The 22,905-nt window shown below is 45.1% G+C and overlaps 1 pseudogene; it reads right to left on the reverse strand.

Moving 5' to 3' along the window:
• Positions 1-11,981: 11,981 nt before the first annotated feature.
• On the reverse strand, positions 11,982-12,099 carry LOC126215407 (5S ribosomal RNA; annotated as a pseudogene).
• Between the last annotated feature and the right edge of the window lie 10,806 nt (positions 12,100-22,905).

A 22,905-nucleotide genomic window follows, 5' to 3' on the forward strand; every position in this document is an offset into this window, starting at 1 on the left:
TCTTATCTCTATCTAGGGAACGTATTTTCAGTCATGTTTTGATCATTGTGCCCCTACACTTTATTAACTAATGTTTCGCCGCAAGGGATATCGGATTTTAGAGAGTAAATAATATCGAGTATGTCGTTCTTCTTTTCAAACATTCACATTTCCATTTTTTCTTTCCTTACTGTCTTCCGGGCATGCAGTTGTAGTAATTAAAGTAGGCACAAATGCAATGATCAAAAAGAAATGATTAGCGTACATTCGCATTCTCTTTTAATCGTTCGTTTCTTATTGTTCGCCTGCCGATGGACTGTTTCTATAGCACTCAGTAAGCGTGAAAGGAAGCTACCTTAGAGGGATCTATATTTATACTTGGCAGAACTAATTACATACTGACATAATCGTCGGTATTGCTTTCGTTTCCCAAAAGTTATAAACATTTCGATTTCGGAAAAGAAGCTCTGTATTTCGCCAAGATGTCGAAGAAGGAGGTCTCTTACGTACTGGTTGTATCGAGTAAGATGTAGAGACGGAAGTTTGAAAGTGGACAGAAGTAGTACGAGGAAGGGCGTCCCTTACCTGAGGGAACGCTACCTGGCGAAGGGGCAAGTGTGGCAAATGTACGGCATTCAAACCAGCGAGGCAGTTACGAGGCTGCACTTGTCCAACGACTTGAGGAAAACCAAGACCCTGTCACGGGATTTTGTCGACGCCGAAAAGGCGCTCGACAATGTGAAATGAAATGGTGGAAGATGTTCCAAATTCTCACAAAAGTTTTCGTAAGCTGTAGAAAAAGACGGATAGTAAACAACATGTGTAATAATCAAGAAGGGGCAGTAGTATTGGAAGGCGAAGAATGAAGTGCTCAGGTTAAAGAGGGAGTAAGACAGATGCATGGATTGAGTATAAATCGGAGAAAGACGAAAGTAATGAGACAACGGCGAGAAACTTAACATCGGAACTGGTGATAATGAAGTTCAGGTATTCTGCTACCTACGCAGTAAAACAACCCATGACGGTCAGAGCAACGAGCAATATCAAACTTAGGCCTTAATTCGAGGATCTCCAAATGTTGCACAGCGCTGTAAGGTAGTGAAACGTGGGCTGCGGCAGTACCGGAACGGAAGAGAATCGAAGTATTTGAGTTATCGTGCTGCAGAAGAAATGTTGAAAATTAGGTAGACTTACGAGGTAAGGAATGAGGAGATTCTTCGAAGAATGGACAGGGAAAGGGTCTTCAAGTGTTCTCATTATCAAAACCCTGATGAGTATATTCTGGGTAATCTGCGTTCCCTTTTCAGCGGAAGCTAGTGTTCCACACCTCTCAAACTTCATGACTTGAATTATCCCTTGAACTAAGTGTCGTGCGATGATACAATTTTGCAAGTACGTACAGTCGTATATTTCGATATTGTCTGCAATATTTGCTGCGAGTAGAGTTATTCGAATGAAGTAATAGATTAAAACTTCGCACCTGGCGCTGAACTGCTGGACTAAGCGATAAATTTTTTCGTTTCAGTTTTTTTGTCGAGGTGGGGAGTGTTGGGGCATGACAGAGAGTGAGTTTCACACAGGTTTGGAATTTCGTGTTTGTTGCGCAAGTTACTAACAAGGGAACCTCCCCATCGCACCCCCCTCAATTTTACTTATAAGTTGGCACAGTGGATAGACCTTGAAAAACTGAACACAGATCAATCGAGAAAACAGGAAGAAGTTGTGTGGAACTATGAAAAAAATTAGTAAAATGTACAAACTGAGTAATCCATGCGAAGATAGGCAACAACAAGGACAGTCGGAGTCAAGGTGCGCCGTGGTCCCGTGGTTAGCGAGAGCAGTAAACTGTATTTGTAAAACGAAATTGTAATTTTGTAAATAAAAGTCTATATACATTAAAAAAAAGAAAAGAACGAGAGGTCCTAGGTTCAAGTCTTCCCTCGAGTGAAAAGTTTAATTTTTTATATTCAGTTTATGTGACAAACTCTTATGTTTTCATCACTTTTTTGGGAGTGATTATCACATCCACAAGGAAACCTAAATCGGGCAAGGTAGAAGAATCTTTTTACCCATTCGCTAAGTGTACAAGTTAGGTGGGTCGACAACATATTCCTGTCGTGTGACGCACATGCCGTCACCAGTGTCGTATAGAATATGTCAGACGTGTTTTCCTGTGGAGGAATCGGTTGACCTATGACCTTGCGATCAAATGTTTTCGGTTCCCATTGGAGAGGCACGTCTTTTCGTCTACTAATCGCACGGTTTTGCGGTGCGGTCGCAAAACACAGACACTAAACTTATTACAGTGAACAGAGACGTCAATGAACGAACGGACAGATCATAACTTTGCGAAAATAAAGAAAGTAAAAATTTCCGTAGAGGGAAGACTTGAACCAAGGACCTCTTGTTCCGCAGGTACTCACGCTAACCACGGGACCACGGCACTCCTGAGCTTACACTCTCCTTGATGTTGCCTATGTTTAGCATGGACTACTCAGTTTGTATATTTTGCTTATTTTTTTCATAGTTCCACACTATTTCTTCCTGTTTTCTCGATTGATCTGTGTTCAGTTTTTCAAGGCCTATCCACTTTGCCAACTTATAACTATCTCTGAGGGGGGGGGGCGATGGGGAGGTTCCCTTGTAAGTGTTCTCATTCTTAAATACTGGATTAATATAGTCGGGGTATTTGCGCGCAGTTAGTTTTACAGCGTCAGGGCAATAATTGTACTAAAATGTAATATTAGGAGGGTTTACAGAAAAAAGCATGAATGAAACTAACATATCGACAGGAGAGATCAACGAAAGATGGTGAAAATAGTAACAAATAAATTACCAGTTGTAACAGAAATATTGGCCATCCAAGGAAAAGACGCAGTGATAATATCAGGGTAGGCTGAGGGGTACTGATGGAAATAGGCTTTAGCCTAGGAAAAGGGAGGAGGAAGTAGTAGTTGATAGCCCGGGTAGCCGTTAGATACCTAATCCGCAACTCTCACTGGGTGCCGTGTTAGAACTGTAGATACTGAAACATCTCGAATGTCCTTGAGGTCATGCGTATCAAGATATTTCGTTTCAATTTTATTTAAGCTTACACAGCCATTTTGGGCTTATCCAGGAACATGCCCATAATGGATTAAACCGTTCCACTAACAACTACCAATGTTTCGGACACTCTTCATCCATTTTCTGATGTAATTGTTTTGTTGGCCTTCGTTTCTTTAGCGTATGATCTACTTCAAACATTTGCTCTTCACCTAATTAACTGGTTCACTGTCACCTAAATGTTCGACTACAAGACTTTGACTATATCCGTCGAAAAGTTGGTTCGGTCTTACACAGTTGTTTGATCATAAGTAAAAATTGTTTGACGAAAAACTATTAATAAAAATAACAAATCTAGTTGCACGACAGTGCTTCTTTCATGAAACTAGCAGTAAGTCCCCAAATTCAAGTGGTTGTTGTTGTTTTTGTTTTCAGTCCAGAGACTGGTTTGATGCAGCTCTCCATGTTACTCTATACCGTGCAAGCTTCATCTCCCAGTACCTACTGCAGCCTACATCCTTCTGAATCTGCTTAATGTATTCATGTCAGGGCTACTCCTACGATTTTTACCCTCCACGCTGCCCTCCAATGCTAAATCGGTGATCCCTTGATGTATCAGAACGTATCCTGCAAACCAATCCCTTCCCTTTTCTCCCCAATTCTGTTCAGTACCTCCGCATTAGTTACGTGGTCTACCCATCTAATCTTCAGCATTCTTCTGTAGCACCACATTTCTCTATTCTCTATTCTCTATTCTCTTCTTGTCCTAACTATTTACCGTCCATGTTTCACTTCCATACATGGCTACACACCATACAAATACTTTCAGAAAGGACTTCCTGACACATGTATAGCCAATGTTAAGAAATTTCTCTTCTTCAGAAACGCTTTCCGTGCCACAGCCATTCTACATTTTTTATCCTCTCTACTTCGACCATCATTAGATATTTTGCTCCCCAAATAGCGAAACTCATCTACTACTTTGTGTCTCATTTCCTAATTTAATTCCCTCAGCATCATGTGATTTAATGCGACTACATTCTACACTCCTGGAAATTGAAATAAGAACACCGTGAATTCATTGTCCCAGGAAGGGGAAACTTTATTGACACATTCCTGGGGTCAGATACATCACATGATCACACTGACAGAACCACAGGCACATAGACACAAGCAACAGAGCATGCACAATGTCGGCACTAGTACAGTGTATATCCACCTTTCGCAGCAATGCAGGCTGCTATTCTCCCATGGAGACGATCGTAGAGATGCTGGATGTAGTCCTGTGGAACGGCTTGCCATGCCATTTCCACCTGGCGCCTCAGTTGGACCAGCGTTCGTGCTGGACGTGCAGACCGCGTGACACGACGCTTCATCCAGTCCCAAATATGCTCAATAGGGGACAGATCCGGAGATCTTGCTGGCCAGGGTAGTTGACTTACACCTTCTAGAGCACGTTGGGTGGCACGGGATACATGCGGACGTGCATTGTCCTGTTGGAACAGCAAGTTCCCTTGCCGGTCTAGGAATGGTAGAACGATGGGTTCGATGACGGTTTGGATGTACCGTGCACTATTCAGTGTCCCCTCGACGATCATCAGTGGTGTACGGCCTGTGTAGGAGATCGCTCCCCACACTATGATGCCGGGTGTTTGCCCTGTGTGCCTCGGTCGTATGCAGTCCTGATTGTGGCGCTCACCTGCACGGCGCCAAACACGCATACGACCATCATTGGCACCAAGGCAGAAGCGACTCTCATCGCTGAAGACGACACGTCTCCATTCGTCCCTCCATTCACGCCTGTCGCGACACCACTGGAGGCGGGCTGCACGATGTTGGGGCGTGAGCGGAAGACGGCCTAACGGTGTGCGGGACCGTAGCCCAGCTTCATGGAGACGGTTGCGAATGGTCCTCGCCGATACCCCAGGAGCAACAGTGTCCCTAATTTGCTGGGATGTGGCGGTGCGGTCCCCTACGGCACTGCGTAGGGTCCTACGGTCTTGGCGTGCATCCGTGCGTCGCTGCGGTCCGGTCCCAGGTCGACGGGCACGTGCACCTTCCGCCGACCACTGGCGACAACATCGATGTACTGTGGAGACCTCACGCCCCACGTGTTGAGCAATTCGGCGGTACGTCCACCCGGCCTCCCGCATGCCCACTATACGCCCTCGCTCAAAGTCCGTCAACTGCACATACGGTTCACGTCCACGCTGTCGCGGCATGCTACCAGTGTTAAAGACTGCGATGGAGCTCCGTATGCCACTGCAAACTGGCTGACACTGACGGCGGCGGTGCACAAATGCTGCGCAGCTAGCGCCATTCGACGGCCAACACCGCGGTTCCTGGTGTGTCCGCTGTGCCGTGCGTGTGATCATTGCTTGTACAGCCCTCTCGCAGTGTCCGGAGCAAGTATGATGGGTCTGACACACCGGTGTCAATGTGTTCTTTTTTCCATTTCCAGGAGTGTATTATGGTTCAAATGGCTCTGAGCACTATGGGACTTAACATGTGTGGTCATCAGTCCCCTAGAACTTAGAACTACTTAAACCTAACTAACCTAAGGACATCACACACATCCATGCCCGAGGCGGGATTCGAACCTGCGATCGTAGCGGTCACGCGGTTCCAGACTGAATCGCCTAGAACCGCACGGCCACACCGGCCGGCCATTCTATTATCCTTGTTTTGCTTTTTTTATGTTCATCTTACATGCTCCTTTCAAGACACTTTCCATTACGTACAACTGCTCTTCCAGGTCCTTTGCTATCTCTGACAGAATTACAATGTCATCAGCGAACCTCAGTTTTCATTTCTTCTCCGTGAACTTTAATTCCTATTCAAAATTCTTCTTTTGTTTCCTTCACTGATTGCTGAATATACGGATTGAACATCGTGGATAGGCTACAACACTGTCTCACTTTCTTCTCAAACCTCTGCTTCCCCTTCAGGTCCCTCGACTCTTGTAACTGCCATCTTCTTTCTGTACAAATTGTAAATAGCCTTTTGCTCCCTGTATTTTACCTATGCCACCTTCAGAATTTGAAAGATAGTATTCCAGTCAACATTGTCAAATGCTACACTTGACCAAGGACTCAAGACTTAAGGAAAACCAAGACAGTCACTGGATTTTGAGGACGCAGAAAAGGCATTCGACAATATGAAATGGTGGAAGATTTTCAAAATTCTCACAACTTTTCGTAAGCTGTCGAAAATGACGGATAGTAAACAACATGTGTAATAATCAAGAAGAGGCAGTAGTATTGGAAGACGAAGAATGAAGTGCTCGGCTTAAAGAGGGAGTAAGACAGATACATCAATTGAGTATAAATCAGAGAAAGACGAAAGTAATGAGACGAAGCAGAAGTGAGAACAGTTAGAAACGTAGGTTTGCCTTTCCTTAATCCAGCTTCTAAGATAAGTCGTAGGGTCAGTATTGCCTCACGTGTTTTAACATTTCTACGGAATCCAAACTGATCTTCCCCGAGGTCGGCTTTTACCAGTTTTTCCATTCGTCTGTAAATAATTCGTGTTAGTATTTTGCAGCCGTGGCTTATAAAACTGACGTTCAGTAATTTTCACATCTGTCAACACCTTCTTTCTTTGGGGTTGGAATTATTATATTCTTCTTGAATTCTGAGGGCATTTCGCCTGTCTCATACATCTTACTAACCTGATTGTAGAGTTTTGTCAGGGCTGGCTCTCCAAGGCTATCGGTAGTTCTAATGGAATGTTGTCTACTCCCGGGGCCGTGTTTCGACTTAGGTCTTTCAGTGCTCTGTCAAACTCTTCACGCAGTATCGTATCTCCCATTTCATCTTCATCCTCTTCCATTTCCATAATATTGTCCTCAAGTACATCGCCCTTGTATAGACCCTCTATATAGTCCTTCCACCTTTCTGCTTTCCCTTCTTTGCTTAGAACTAGGTTTCCATCTGTGCTCTTGACATTCATACAAGTGATTCTCTTTTCTCCAAACGTCTCTTTAATTTTCCCGTAAGCAGTATCTATCTTACCCCTAGTGATACATGCCTCTACATCCTTACATCAGTCCTGTAGCCATCCCTGCTTAACCATTTTGCATTTTTGTTACAGCGGCCATTGTAGCGTTTTTATATCACTTTAATGTCCTGGTGGAAACGCTCTCCTTGCTCCTCACTAACATCTCCCATATTGTCTAGGAAATAATCAAGGGCCAGCCGGAGTGGCCGTGCGGTTCTAGGCGCTACAGTCTGGAGCCGAGCGACCGCTACGGTCGCAGGTTCGAATCCTGCCTCGGGCATGGATGTGTGTGATGTCCTTAGGTTAGTTAGGTTTAATTAGTTCTAAGTTCTAGGCGACTGATGACCTCAGAAGTTAAGTCGCATAGTGCTCAGAGCCATTTGAACCATTTGAAATAATCAAGATGACTTGTTCAAAAAATTAACTTTCAGGCTCATTAAACATCCTAAAGTTTTAAACTTCTTTAACATTGTAGGTATAATGGAAACACATTCTGGGTCTTTTACATGTCCTAAGAATTTTGTAACGACTTGCTTGAATGATACCCATGCTTCTTTCTCATTTAATGTCATTAGATCCAAAGTACGATAGATAAACCTTTTTCACAGAGTTTCTTTGGTGTTTTTTAATCACAAATTCTCCCTAAATATAAGTGTTCAAAATGGTTCAAGTGGCTCTGAGCACTATGGGACTTAACTTCTGAGGTCATCAGTCCACTAGAACTTAGAACTACTTAAACCTAACTAACCTAAGGAAATCACACACATCCATGCCCGAGGCAGGATTCGAACCTGCGACCGTAACGGTCCCGCAGTTCTAGACTGTAGCGCCTAGAACCGCTCGGCTATCCCGGCCGGCCAACAAACTGTCGGCAGAGTTTTTACAACCACGATTAGACATTGTAGTGAGCACATGTACAGGAAACGTGAAAGAAAAGGTTAGGTTGACAGTAAACGAAACACTGTTAACACAAAAATACACTCCTGGAAATGGAAAAAAGAACACATTGACACCGGTGTGTCAGACCCACCATACTTGCTCCGGACACTGCGAGAGGGCTGTACAAGCAATGATCACACGCACGGCACAGCGGACACACCAGGAACCGCGGTGTTGGCCGTCGAATGGCGCTAGCTGCGCAGCATTTGTGCACCGCCGCCGTCAGTGTCAGCCAGTTTGCCGTCGCATACGGAGCTCCATCGCAGTCTTTAACACTGGTAGCATGCCGCGACAGCGTGGACGTGAACCGTATGTGCAGTTGACGGACTTGGAGCGAGGGCGTATAGTGGGCATGCGGGAGGCCGGGTGGACGTACCGCCGAATTGCTCAACACGTGGGGCTTGAGGTCTCCACAGTACATCGATGTTGTCGCCAGTGGTCGGCGGAAGGTGCACGTGCCCGTCGACCTGGGACCGGACCGCAGCGACGCACGGATGCACGCCAAGACCGTAGGACCCTACGCAGTGCCGTAGGGGACCGCACCGCCACTTCCCAGCAAATTAGGGACACTGTTGCTCCTGGGGTATCGGCGAGGACCATTCGCAACCGTCTCCATGAAGCTGGGCTACGGTCCCGCACACCGTTAGGCCGTCTTCCGCTCACGCCCCAACATCGTGCAGCCCGCCTCCAGTGGTGTCGCGACAGGCGTGAATGGAGGGACGAATGGAGACGTGTCGTCTTCAGCGATGAGAGTCGCTTCTGCCTTGGTGCCAATGATGGTCGTATGCGTGTTTGGCGCCGTGCAGGTGAGCGCCACAATCAGGCACACAGGGCCAACACCCGGCATCATGGTGTGGGGAGCGATCTCCTACACTGTCCGTACACCACTGGTGATCGTCGAGGGGACACTGAATAGTGCACGGTACATCCAAACCGTCATCGAACCCATCGTTCTACCATTCCTAGACCGGCAAGGGAACTTGCTGTTCCAACAGGACAATGCACGTCCGCATGTATCCCGTGCCACCCAACGTGCTCTAGAAGGTGTAAGTCAACTACCCTGCCAGCAAGATCTCCGGATCTGTCCCCCATTGAGCATGTTTGGGACTGGATGAAGCGTCGTCTCACGCGGTCTGCACGTCCAGCACGAACGCTGGTCCAACTGAGGCGCCAGGTGGAAATGGCATGGCAAGCCGTTCCACAGGACTACATCCAGCATCTCTACGATCGTCTCCATGGGAGAATAGCAGCCTGCATTGCTGCGAAAGGTGGATATACACTGTACTAGTGCCGACATTGTGCATGCTCTGTTGCCTGTGTCTATGTGCCTGTGGTTCTGTCAGTGTGATCATGTGATGTATCTGACCCCAGGAATGTGTCAATAAAGTTTCCCCTTCCTGGGACAATGAATTCACGGTGTTCTTATTTCAATTTCCAGGAGTGTAGAATCTACCTTTATTGTGACTGCAAATGTTTTTCAGCAGTACTACGAACGTTATCTACATTCATTACATCTCCTTTTTAAATTATTTTCACTATATAAAAGCTGTTAAAATCTTTAAAAATCGTTTAATTTAATAAATTTCACTGTAGAATGTGAAGAAATGGTGGGTGATACAGTATTTTATGTATCATATTTGGATTTCCCACCCCAAAAAACATAAGAATAGGGTATTTTCAAAAAAAAAAGTTTTTCCATCGTTGGCCTTTGTTGATATTTTACATTTACAGTGGCTTATTTCGCGCTTACATTAACTAGTGGTCTTGCTCTTTCGACCAGCCCCATCGTCAATCCCGTATCTAGGAAGCCAGCATACTCTGTGCGCTAGACAAACAAACCAGTCGTATTAATGAGTTTTATTACAATAAGAAAACTACAATACTTAACTTGGACTACATAGATGTCTCAAGCAAAGGGCGAAATACGAAATAGTCTTTGCAGTGACAGCCGATCTCTAACTGACAAATGTCTTTCCTGCACTGCTATGGAAGTGCCTAACGTTGACGCTACTATCCAAGTCGCTAACCTTAAAACTGCTATAGAAGGCTGTCACGAGTCGGTCGCGGCACTTACGTCCACTTGGGGGCCACTGCCGTGGCATTGTCGTCCTGGAAGGGGGCTGGTCAGCGTGCAATTCGTTGACTTCTAATAGCCTTCTCTTCTCCTTCGTTTCCGGCTGGCTCGTCAGTGCTTGACTTCACGCTGTAACACTTGCAGTGTTAATCACTTAAATATCCTAGCAGCACAGGATCAAATAGGTAAAAAGACTAGCGCTAGTAGGAATCCTCAGGTAACAGAAGATATACTGACTGTAATTGATGGAAGGAGAATATATAAAAATGCAGTAAATGAAGCAGGCAAAAGGAATACAAACGTCTCAAATATGAGATCGACAGGAAGTGCAAAATGGTTAAGCAGGGATGGCTAGAGGACAAATGTAAGGATGTAGAGGCTTTTCTCACTAGGGGTAAGATAGATACTGCCTACAGAAAAATTAGAGAGACCTTTGGAGAAAAGAGAGCCACTTGCATGAATATCAAGAGCTCAGATGGAAATACAGTTCTAAGCAAAGAAGGGAAAGCAGAAAGGTGGAAGTAGTATATAGAGGGTCTATACAAGGGCGATGTTCTTGAGGACAATATTATGGAAATGGAAGAGGATGTAGATGAAGATGAAATGGGAGATATGATACTGCGTGAAGAGTTTGACAGAGCACTGAAAGACCTAAGTCGAAACAAGGCCCCGGGAGTAGACAACATTCCATAGAACTACTGACGGCCTTGGGAGAGCCAGGCCCGACAAAACTCTACCATCTGGTGAGCAAGATGTATGAGACAGGCGAAGTACTCTTGGACTTAAAGAAGAATATAATAATTGCAATCCCAAAGAAAGCAGGTGTTGCCAGATGTGAAAATTACCGAAATATCAGTTGAATAAGCCACTGCTGCAAAATACTAACACGAGTTCTTTACAGACGAATGGAAAAACTGATAGAAGTTGACCTCGGGGAAGATCAGTTTGGATTCCGCAGAAATATTGAAACACGTAAGGCAATACTAACCCTACGACTTACCTTAGAAGAAAGGTTAAGGAAAGGTGAACCTACGTCTCTGCTATGGTCATCGGTCCCTCTGTACAAGTTGTAAATAGCTTTTTGCTCCCTGTATTTTACCCCTGCCACCCTAAGAATTTGAAAGAGAGTTTTCCAGTCAACACTGTCAAAAGCTTTCTCTAAGTTGTTGACTGGAATACTCTCTTTCAAATTCTTAGGGTGGCAGGGGTAAAATACAGGGAGCAAAAGGCTATTTACAACTTGTACAGAGGGACCGATGACCATAGCAGTCTGGTCCCTTTAATCCCACAAACCAATCACCAACTTGTACAGAAACCAGATGGCAGTTATAAGAGTCGAGGGACATGAAAGGGAATCAGTGGTTGGGAAGGGGGTGAGACAGGGTTGTAGGCTATCCCCGATGTTATTCAAACTGTATATTGAGCAAGCAGTGAAGGAAACAAAAGAAAAATTCGGTGTAGGTATTAAAATCCATGGAGAAGTAAAAACTGAGGTTCGCGGATGACATTGTAATTCTGTGAGAGACAGCAAAGGACCTGGAAGAGCAGTTAAAGGGAATGGACAGTGTCTTGAAAGGAGGATATAAGATGAACATCAACAGAAGCAAAACGAAAATACTGGAATGTAGTGGAATTAAGTCGGGTGATGCTGAGGGAATTAGATTAGGAAATGAGACATTTAAAGTAGTAAAGGAGTTTTGCTATTTGGGGAGCAAAATAACTGATGATTGTCGAAGTAGCACAGCACTCCGTCTTCAGGCCACAAGTGGCCCATCAGGACCATCCGACAGCCGTGTCATCCTCAGATGAGAATGCGGATAGGAGGGGCATGTGGTCAGCACACTGCTCACCGAGTCGTTACGATGGTTTTCTTTGACCGGAGCCGCTACTATTCGGTCGAGTAGCTCTTCAATTGGCATCACGAGGCTGAGTGCACCCCGAAATACGGAAACAGCACATGGCGGCCTGGATGGTCACCCATCCAAGTGCCGGCCACGCCCGACAGCGCTTAACTTCGGTGATCTCACGGGAACCGGTGTATCCACTGCGGCAAGGCCGTTGCCACGGTCGAAGTAGAGAGGATATAAAATGTAGACTGGCAATGGCAAGGAAAGCGTTTCTGAAGAAGAGAAATTTGTTAACATCGAGTATAGATTTAAGTGTCAGAAATTCGTTTTTGAAAGTATTTGTATGGAGTGTAGCCATGTATGGAAGTGAAAAATGGACGATAAATAGTTTGGACAAGAAGAGAATAGAAGCTTTAGAAATGTGGTGCTACAGAAGAATGCTGAAGATTAGATGGGTAGATGACATAACTAATGCGGAGGTATGGATAGAATTGGCCGGTCGGTGTGGCCGTGCGGTTCTAAGCGCTTCAGTCTGGAACCGCGTGACCGCTACGGTAGCAGGTTCGAATCCTGCCTCGGGCATGGATGTGCGTGATGTCCTTAGGTTAGTTAGGTTTAAGTAGTTCTAGGGGACTGATGACCACAGATGTTGAGTCCCATAGTGCTCAGAGCCATTTTATTGGATAGAATTGGGGAGAAGTAAAAATTTGTGGCACAACTTGACTAGAAGAACGGATCGGTTGGTAGGACACGTTCTGAGGCATGAAGGGATCACCAATTTAGTATTGGAGGGCAGCGTGGAGAGTAAATATCGTAGAGGGAGAACAAGAGGTGAATACGCTAAACAGATTCAGAAGGATGTAGGTTGCAGTAGGTACTGGCTGATGAAGTAGCTTGCACAGAGTAGGGTAGCACGGAGAACTGCTCTCGACTGAAGACCACAACATCCTAATTAAACGCATTCCTAGATTTCATTACACATTATTATTTTTTGGTGTTGCGTTTTTTTTCCCGTCAGTGTACATACGGATACCATACACAGCTCATCACACTAACAGAAGATGACGCGCAGGGAAGTGTTCCCGCCTTCCCATAGAGTCCACGCTTCTCTAGATAAGGCGTTTTAAGAAACCCCGCCCCTGCTGGCAATGCTAGCAGTGCTCTTTCACGGTGACACCATTAAGACGTCTCTGTCACCGCCCACCCATCTCATCTTTCCGGACCAGTGGCAGCGCTCAACAAGTTGTGAGGAGGAGGCCACGGCGTGTCGTGTCGGGCCATCAATCTCCGTCACGCAGAGCAACCAGCAGGAAGCTACACGAGACGGCCCTCGGGCTGGAGTGTCAGCCGCTCCTCTTCAACGGACAGCATCTACATAGCTCTCCCTGTGCCACGGGAGGCGGCCACCCACCATCCCAGCGTCTGAGCGTTGAAGACCGTCCGTCACAGTATATACCAGCGATACTTCCCTGCGCGTCATCTTCTGTTAGTGTGATGAGCTGTGTATGGTATCCGTATGTACACTGACGGGAAAAAATCGCAACACCAAAAAATATATCTGGGAGTATGCGTGCGGAACGATTTGAAGTGGAATGATCATATAAAATTAATTGTTGGTAAGGCGGGTACCAGGTTGAGATTCATTGGGAGAGTGCTTAGAAAATGTAGTCCATCAACAAAGGAGGTGGCTTACAAAACACTCGTTCGACCTATACTTGAGTATTGCTCATCAGTGTGGGATCCGTACCAGATCGGGTTGACGTAGGAGATAGAGAAGATCCAAAGCAGAGCGGCGCGTTTCATCACAGGGTTATTTGGTAACCGTGATAGCGTTACGGAGATGTTTAATAAACTCAAGTGGCAGACTCTGCAAGAGAGGCGCTCTGCATCGCGGTGTAGCTTGCTCGCCAGGTTTCGAGAGGGTGCGTTTCTGGATGAGGTATCGAATATATTGCTTCCCCCTACTTATACCTCCCGAGGAAATCACGAATGTAAAATTAGAGAGATTAGAGCGCGCACGGAGGCTTTCAGACAGTCGTTCTTCCCGCGAACCATACGCGACTGGAACAGGAAAGGGAGGTAATGACAGTGGTACGTAAAGCGCCCTCCGCCACACACCGTTGGGTGGCTTGCGGAGTATAAATGTAGATGTAGATCTAGACACACGTGTGCACTGTGAGGGCCGTGTCGCGACCCTTCCCGCCCCATAGCACACTTTACTCAAAGGGTTTACATTGTTAGATACAGGGTGGTGAAAATAAAACTGGTTCAGAAAGTATCTGTAAGAAAGGTCAGGCACTGATCCTTGTGGAAGGAGAACAACAGGGCTACAGTCCAAAATAAACTCGAATTTTTTTTATCTCCATGCGAGTTGCCGGGGCTAGCAGTGTACTTAACACTAAATTCTTCTAGAATCTTCATATGGGAATGATGCTTTAATCCCCCCCCCCCTTTTCTAACTCCGACTTTTGCTGTTGCACATGGATTAAGAAGAAACGCGAACTGACTGTAATCGACCCTGCAAGTGGAGTAGAAAAGAGTTTGGCACCTGGAATAATTTAATTTTATAGAAATTAATTTGATAAAGGATAGTTTCATTAACGTAGTGAGAAATGAAAGGGTTGATCTACCGATCAACAGAATGAAAGTTCTGTCCAAAATAACAATTTGATTTATTATTACTAAACTCAAAATAATAAACAAAACACATGAAACATTCACAATACGTCAAATTGGATACTCAAATAGATGCTGTGAGGGTGAAGTTGTCCATAAACTAGATTGTGACATTTATGACCAAGCGGTATGTGGAGCCAATTCCTTGCAACTCAAATCTTACAGGGTGTTTCAAAAATGACCGGTATATTTGAAACGGCAATACAAACTAAACGAGCAGCGATAGAAATACACCGTTTGTTGCAATATGCTTGGGACAACAGTACATTTTCAGGCAGACAAACTTTCGAAATTACAGTAGTTACAATTGTCAACAACAGATGGCGCTGCGGTCTGGGAAACTCTATAGTACGATATTTTCCACATATCCACCATGCGTAGCAATAATATGGCGTAGTCTCTGAATGAAATTACCCGAAACATTTGACAACGTGTCTGGCGGAATGGCTTCACATGCAGATGAGATGTACTGCTTCAGCTGTTCAATTGTTTCTGGATTCTGGCGGTACACCTGGTCTTTCAAGTGTCCCCACAGAAATAAGTCACAGGGGTTCATGTCTGGCGAATAGGGAGGCCAATCCACGCCGCCTCCTGTATGTTTCGGATAGCCCAAAGCAATCACACGATCATCGAAATATTCATTCAGGAAATTAAAGACGTCGGCCGTGCGATGTGGCCGAGCACCATCTTGCATAAACCACGAGGTGTTCGCAGTGTCGTCTAAGGCAGTTTGTACCGCCACAAATTCACGAAGAATGTCCAGATAGCGTGATGCAGTAATCGTTTTGGATCTGAAAAATGGGCCAATGACTCCTTTGGAAGAAATGGCAGCCAAGACCAGTACTTTTTGAGGATGTAGGGACGATGGGACTGCAACATGGGGCTTTTTGGTTCCCCATATGCGCCAGTTCTGTTTATTGACGAAGCCGTCAAGGTAAAAATAAGCTTTGTCAGTAAACCAAATGCTGCCCACATGCATATCGCCGTCATCAGTCCTGTGCACTATATCGTTAGCGAATGTCTCTCGTGCAGCAATGGTAGCGGCGCTGAGGGGTTGCCGCGTTTGAATTTTGTATGGATAGAGGTGTAAACTCTGGCGCATGAGACGATACGTGGACGTTGGCGTCATTTGGACCGCAGCTGCAACACGGCGAACGGAAACCCGAGGCCGCTATTGGATCACCTGCTGCACTAGCTGCGCGTTGCCCTCTGTGGTTGCCGTACGCGGTCGCCCTACTTTCCAGCACGTTCATCCGTCACGTTCCCAGTCCGTTGAAATTTTGCAAACAGATCCTTTATTGTATCGCTTTTCGGTCCTTTGGTTACATTAAACCTCCGTTGAAAACTTCGTCTTGTTGCAACAACACTGTGTTCTAGGCGGTGGAATTCCAACACCAGAAAAATCCTCTGTTCTAAGGAATAAACCATGTTGTCCACAGCACACTTGCACGTTGTGAACAGCACACACTTACAGCAGAAAGACGACGTACAGAATGGCGCACCCACAGACTGCATTGTCGTCTATATCATTCACATCACTTGCAGCGCCATCTGTTGTTGAAAATTGTAACTACTGTAATTTCGAAAGTTTGTCCGCCTGAAAATGTACTGTTGCCCCAAGCATATTGCAACAAACGGTGTATTTCTATCGCTGCTCATTTAGTTTTTATTGCCGTTTCAAATATAGTCATTTTTGAAACACCCTGTAAGAGAAACACCCAGCCAACCCAACATTAATTGCTGCTACAGTAGTGAGAACTCAGACAACGAACACCCAAGACAGAACCACGTAAGTAAAGACAGGAACAGGCGCGCTCTGCTGAGCTCTGATTGCCACGTAGCCAAATTCCCTAATCTGCCGGTGCTGCGGACATACATTACCAAGCTGTCTTCTTAACTGCAAGGACACGATCTGGCGTACCGGAAGCGATGGCTGGTTGCTTCGACGTCCCGTCATGGTGGTGGTGATGTCGCGAGTATAGCCCGAAACAAATTGTCCTGGTCTGGTTGTTCCAGACTAAAGACTTCCTAGCAATACAAATGCGCCTCTGAGGGAGACGAAGAAGGCTCGCCACACAATCACTGACGGTACAGTGATTGATTTTAACAAGCGAAGTCACACAGTAACTCCGATACAGTCAACTTGAGCCAAAACTGACCAAGACAGACAGCATAGGCCGCTTTTACGCAGAACGCTCAATTGCCAACTGTACTCGGAGAGTTACGTTGAAGTCGAAACTTCAGCAACTTCGTTAAACCGTTACAATCAAATAAAAGTATATTACACAGCCAACGGAAGGAGGCTGTCCAGAGCAGCGAGAGCTCAGTCTTGTAACCTACTCTGACCGAAAGGCGACAGCCGACTCTACCAAGAGCACTCGTACAAGCCAAACACAGAACATTACCGCCCCCGTAACAGTGGCCGTGGTTAAACGTGCCAATCAACAACTCGAAAATCGGTGGAAAATTTCACTCTATTGCCGAAGCACTACTACTCCACCAATGGAGATACTTGGCGTCAATGCTGCGCCGAGTTTGCTACGTCACGGAGGTATCCCCTGGGCAAGCCAATCAGAGTTATGATTTTGCAGAAAACGCGGGAATTTTCCCGCCAAGACTGCCTGCGATCACAAGTCATTCCCACGCCTCGCTGGTAGCCCGTCAGAAAGTGTTTTCACTATGTTCCTGCGAAGTAATGGAATCTCTAACCCCAGCCGCTCCTTCAGGCCCCTGTGGGCGTGTTGCCCCCACTCCTATGACAATGTCGGCATCTGGAAAGCATCCACTCGACTCCCTCACACCCGTCGGCATAACCCTTTCAAGATCAGCAGTACCCACCTGTCACCGGACCACCTGAGTGACTAGAGACACTTCATGGGAAGTCCGCGTGTGAAGGAACAGCAACTTTTCACCACATGCAATTAGAGAGGAAAATATTCATATCTTCTGAGTTCTCAATACTTGCCTTGTAATGACCATACTCGCCTATAGTTCCCCAAATCGAATTACTCAGAGTAAGATATAAATATGAGAGGGGCAAGTCACTGTGAGCATCTAAAGGCATGGCACCTGTCATACATCTACAGGGTTACTCTGCAATTCACAGTTAAGTGCCTGGCAGAGGGTTCATCGAACCATTTTCATACTACTTCACTACCATTCCACTCTCGAATGTCATCCAAATCAAAATCGGCGATGAAATGCGTCGATTCTGTGACAATACAGATGCCAGCGGCAATGTGCTCAGAGACAAAACCGGCTTTGAGGACGAACATGAGGGCTTATCAGGTCAGTGTAGCAGAAAGCGGCCATCCCCTAGCCGGGGCGATAGTTATTATGGACCGGTCATCAATGATATACCGTCAGTTGCAAGCTTCGTGCCTTTTTTTTGTATGGTAAGTACTTGTCAAACTTTAAAGGCGTTTTCCACGAATGCATGCTTGTCGGCATGTTTGTCGTCGCCCACGCTAAAATTTTCATCCAATTTTAATGGTTTTTGTCCTTCCCTGAAGCAAACTGAATTTCTTGTCCGTCGTACCCGATTTTTTTACGTTGATATTTGGTATTTTTTTCGGCAAAAAAAAGATGGGTCCAAAAATGGCAGTTGTCTTCAAATATCTATAATTTCGCTAACAATTTTTTTTCAAATCCCTGTGATGAACTAAACTTACATCTGCAAGCATCAGGGTCGTATGTTAATTTCATGTTTCAGATAACCACAACCGGACTTTCAGCAACAACCGTATATCTACTTCCTTTCATCGCTGCCACGGGAAAAATCCCAATTACACAGTAAAGATAACAATAATTTTCAATTTAAAAAAAAATAAATAAAAACTTCAATGCATGCTTTCTTCGGTGCTACTACATTCTAGTGCGGAGAAAAAAAATCTTGAATTTGAGTGATATTTTCGTCCGCCACCCTGTCGTTCTTCGTTAAGCAACAGGAGCGCTTCCCTTCACTGAAAATACACCAATCAGTTGCTGTCCGACATCTACACTCGCACATCTCCCGCGTGTTCTCTCCCCAGCATTTCGCTATGTCTAAGTTTGCGTGAGAGTAGGATGAATGTAGGATGAGCTGTGTGCTCCGAAACACTTGAGCGTGCACCAACATTGCTGTTTTTCGGCAGAGACGCCACAGATCATCATTTATCCTACTCTAACATTCTGCGTGGTGTCTGTCTGTTGTAAGTCGTGCCTCCCTACCACTTTCGCGCAACGACGCTCTGAGCGTGTTTTTTAGGGAATTTACTAGTTTGAACCTGGGACCTGTTGCTGGTAAGGAGATGCCAGACCCCACATGACATGTAGACTCCAGAAGAGTTCAGTGAGACTAGCGATGATATAATCAAATAATGACTTCAGCGTCAGCTCCACTGCACTCCCTGTAAAAGAATCTTAATACTAACTAAATGTAGTGGAAGGGGTTCAAGGCTTTCCTGTTTTTAGTTAGCTGGTAAAATGACGTCGAAAAAGCAGTTAAGTTTACCATTGGAAATTTTTTCTACTCACAAAACATTGTTTATAAATTGCTCTATTGATAAAAGGAAATATTTTAATACAGGATGATAAAAACCAACTGCGTTCAACAAAAATGTGAACGAATATTCCCTGAATGGGTTTCCAAGTTCTACAAAGGATCGAAGGATGACCTGTGCCATATCACATCTATAATCTAGGTTTAAGTTAAGTTTCACAAAAGAGAAAACTGTCAAAAATGGTCTACAGTGACCCTCAGTTACCTTTAATTACTTATTTAACTTGTCGTAAAATACACTGGCTGATATAGCTTCTCAATAATTGAATAACAAAAAATCATCGCGTTTCAGATTTTAACTTCAAGTAGCAGAATGTGAATACCATGAGCTTTATTGACGATCGACACTAGTATTACGCAAAAAAGAGGATGTAACAGATGAGACTTCTGCACTTCTGAGTGAAGCTTTATGCGCTCTTTGTGTCATCGCCTGCGTTCATTACCTTGTCGGTGTTCGTCAGGGGGCGGCGGGCAGCACAGCTCCGCTCACCTCGACGTCTCGGAAGCAACTCTCTCCTAACTTCTCCTTACTACAATTTACCAAGGTTTAAGAAAAGCTATCTGGCTGTGTTTTCAACTGACCAATCAGGGTCTCAATGTTAACCTTAAGCTCCGCCTACAAAAATTCTGTCTATCCAATGAGAAACGTTATACTTTCCGTGGTGGGGCAATGTTTTTAATGTTTGCTACGTAACAGAGACGCGAAAAAGTCTCACGCTAAAACTTGCAGCTGGTGTGGCCCTTTTAGTGTTATCGTAAGATCTATACTGTTCTTCTGTAGGGTTCTATCTTTTAACATGGGCTGGGGGTGGTCTTGGCGGTCAGCTGGAAACGTGGGTTTCCGTTCCTTATCGTAGGGTCTTCTACACGACTCTGCTCTCTGCTTCTGTTCTCGTTTCTCCCCTCGGAACTGCGTCTGTTTCACGGTGAGAAGGTATGACATGCATTTAGGCGTTCTTGTGTTAGTCTGTGGTATTCCATGTGCTCATTCGTTGATCGTATTACTTTGGTCAAATTAATGTCAGGATTTATTCGAAGCTATGTGACATACTGCCGGATTTGCTATCATGTCAGGGTTTTCATGGAAGGTGTTGGATTTGCCTGACACACTACTTTACAGAGCAGAAGAGCCCCCGAACCCCACGTTCTGTGAAGAGTCGTGGACGTCCAACCATTTATCGCCTAGTGGTAGTTTCACTGTCCTTTTACCGCCCTCACGAACGTAGCACGTGAAAATTCGACCAGCTTCCCTGTTTCCGAGGAACTCGTTCACAGTCCCAACGTCATAATAATCTGTTCTTTGTCAGAGTCGGTTTTCTTCTTCTGTAGTGGTCAATCCAAGGATTGGTTTGCAACAGCTACAATGGCAGCTTGTCTCCATTCTGTCCGTCTTTCAGTTTTTCTCTTCATTTCTTTATAGGTGTTACATCCCACATCTTTCACGATTTGATCCACGTACCTCAGTCGTGGTCTTCCTCTTGGTCTTTTTCCCTCGACATATCCCTCTATGGTTGTCTTCAGGGGTCCTTTATGTCTTAATAGATGGCCTGTAAATTGCACTCTTTTATAAAATGAAACTCCAGAAGCTTCTCTTCTCACCTGCTCTTTCCAGAACCACTTCGTTTGTGACCTTGTCGATACATTTTATTTTGAGCATGCGTCTATAGCACCACATTTCAAAAGAATTTAGCTTCTGGCCTTCCTCTGTCCCGAGAGTCCATGTTTCACACCCATAGGATGCCACACTCCACACATATGATTTCAAAAATCTTTTCCTGATTTTAAGGCTGATGCTCTTAGATGTCAAGATGTTTTTCTTCTTGTTAGAAGCTGCCTTTGCTTGAGCAATTCTACTTCTCACTTCTGCCTTGCTCCTTCCAGCCCTGGTAATATTACTGCCCAGATAAGTAAATTTATCAACTTGTTCGAGCAGTTCATTACCTATATGAACTTGGACTATCACTTGATCTTTTTTGTCGCATGCCATTACTTTTGTTTTTACTTCTTTAATTCTCATATTATATTCTTCCTCCATAAGTTTATCCATTATATTCAGTAGGACTACAAGATCTTCTTCACTTTCAGCCAGGACAGCTATATCATCGGCATATCTTATCATATCTGTTGGCCATGAATAACTACACCTGTCTGTGAATTTTCCCTTACTTTTTTTTAGCGCCTCTTCAATGTATAGGTTAAAGATAACAGGGGATAGTGCGCAACCTTGTCGGACACCTTTCCGTATCTGCACCTCTTCTTGTTTTGTCCGTCCACGGATAACTGCTGCCTCGTTTTTGTACAGGTTCCATATCATTTTTCTGTCTTTATAGTCTATTCCTACTTTTTTGAGCACCTTAAACGTCTTATCACATTTAACATTATCAAAGGCTTTCTCTACATCTACGAAAGCTATGTATGTTGTCAGGTTCTTATCTAGTCGTTTCTCTATTATTAGTTTTAGAGCAAGTATTGCTTCTCTGGTTCCTCTATCTTTCCGGAATCCAAACTGGTCTTCGGAGAGTGTAGCTCCAACTTTTTGTTCTATGCGTTTTAGGATAATTGAGGTTACTATTTTAGAGGCGTGAGTAACTAGGCTGAGCGTCCTATAGTTTTCACATCTTGTAGCATTTGCCTTCTTTGGAATGGGGATCATAATGTTTTTCTCAAAGTCTGTAGGAATTTTACCCTGCTCGGAGGGTTATCTCAATGAATTTCCCCATTTGCAGCCCTTACCTCCGCCAGGGTGATCCCCCGGCCGTGTCTGCTCCGCTTACATAACTTTTGTCACGCGCCCTCAACGCCATCAGGCGGCATCCAACGTCGCGCTGGGCAGCGGTCAAAGTGTTTTGGCTGGTCAGGATATCTGCGAATGTTTCTGCTGCAGGGTGAACTTCGGCAGAGGGTACCCACATTTCAGGCAAAAGTAAGTGGGGCAACAAGAAGTATGGTTCGTCCCTCGAAAGTCACTGTACGTCGGGAGCAGTGGACATGTTGAATGTGGTCACAGCCTGTTTAAAACAGTCGTGTTACTGAGCTCACTGAGAAACTGGGTGAATATGGTAAAGATTTGCATATTTTATTCGTTGATTTTAAGAATGCCTATGATTGCATACATCGCAAGAGCCTGCTCAACTGTTTAAGCGAGTTTGGCATAGCAGAGAAACTCATCAATCTGATAAAGATGTGTCTGAACGAAACACGTGCAAAGGTGAAGATGGGAAATCGCGTAACAGAGGAGTTTGAAATTGTGACAGGAGTCAGGCAAGGAGATAGTTGTCCCCTATCCTGTTCAACTTTGCCCGCGAGAAGATCGTACGCGAGACCTTCCAAGAGGACGAAGGGATTGAAATCGAAGGAAAGAGACTGGCATACTTAGCCTATGCAGATGATGCTGTGTTGGCAGAAGAGCCAACACCGTGTTGCTAGAGGCGGCCGAAATACACGCGTTTAATCTCACGCAGACTGGTGTGAGGTCTGGAACATGACAATGTCTTGAGAATTTAGAAAAACGGACGCAGTTGCTGTAATACTTAACTTTAATCCATAATTGGAGTACATCGCTCTTGACGTTACATGTTTTATAATTTCAATGTTAACTGGTAATGGCGCCTTGCTAGGTCGTAGCAAATGACGTAGCTGAAGGCTATGCTAACTATCGTCTCGGCAAATGAGAGCGTAATTGTCAGTGAACCATTCCTAGCAACGTCGGCTGTACAACTGGGGCGAGTGCTAGGAAGTCTCTCTAGACCTGCCGTGTGGTGGCGCTCGGTCTGCAATCACTGACAGTGGCGACACGCGGGTCCGAC

The sequence above is a fragment of the Schistocerca nitens genome, chromosome 12, assembly GCF_023898315.1.
Source record: "Schistocerca nitens isolate TAMUIC-IGC-003100 chromosome 12, iqSchNite1.1, whole genome shotgun sequence".
NCBI classification, from domain to species: Eukaryota; Metazoa; Arthropoda; class Insecta; order Orthoptera; family Acrididae; genus Schistocerca; species Schistocerca nitens.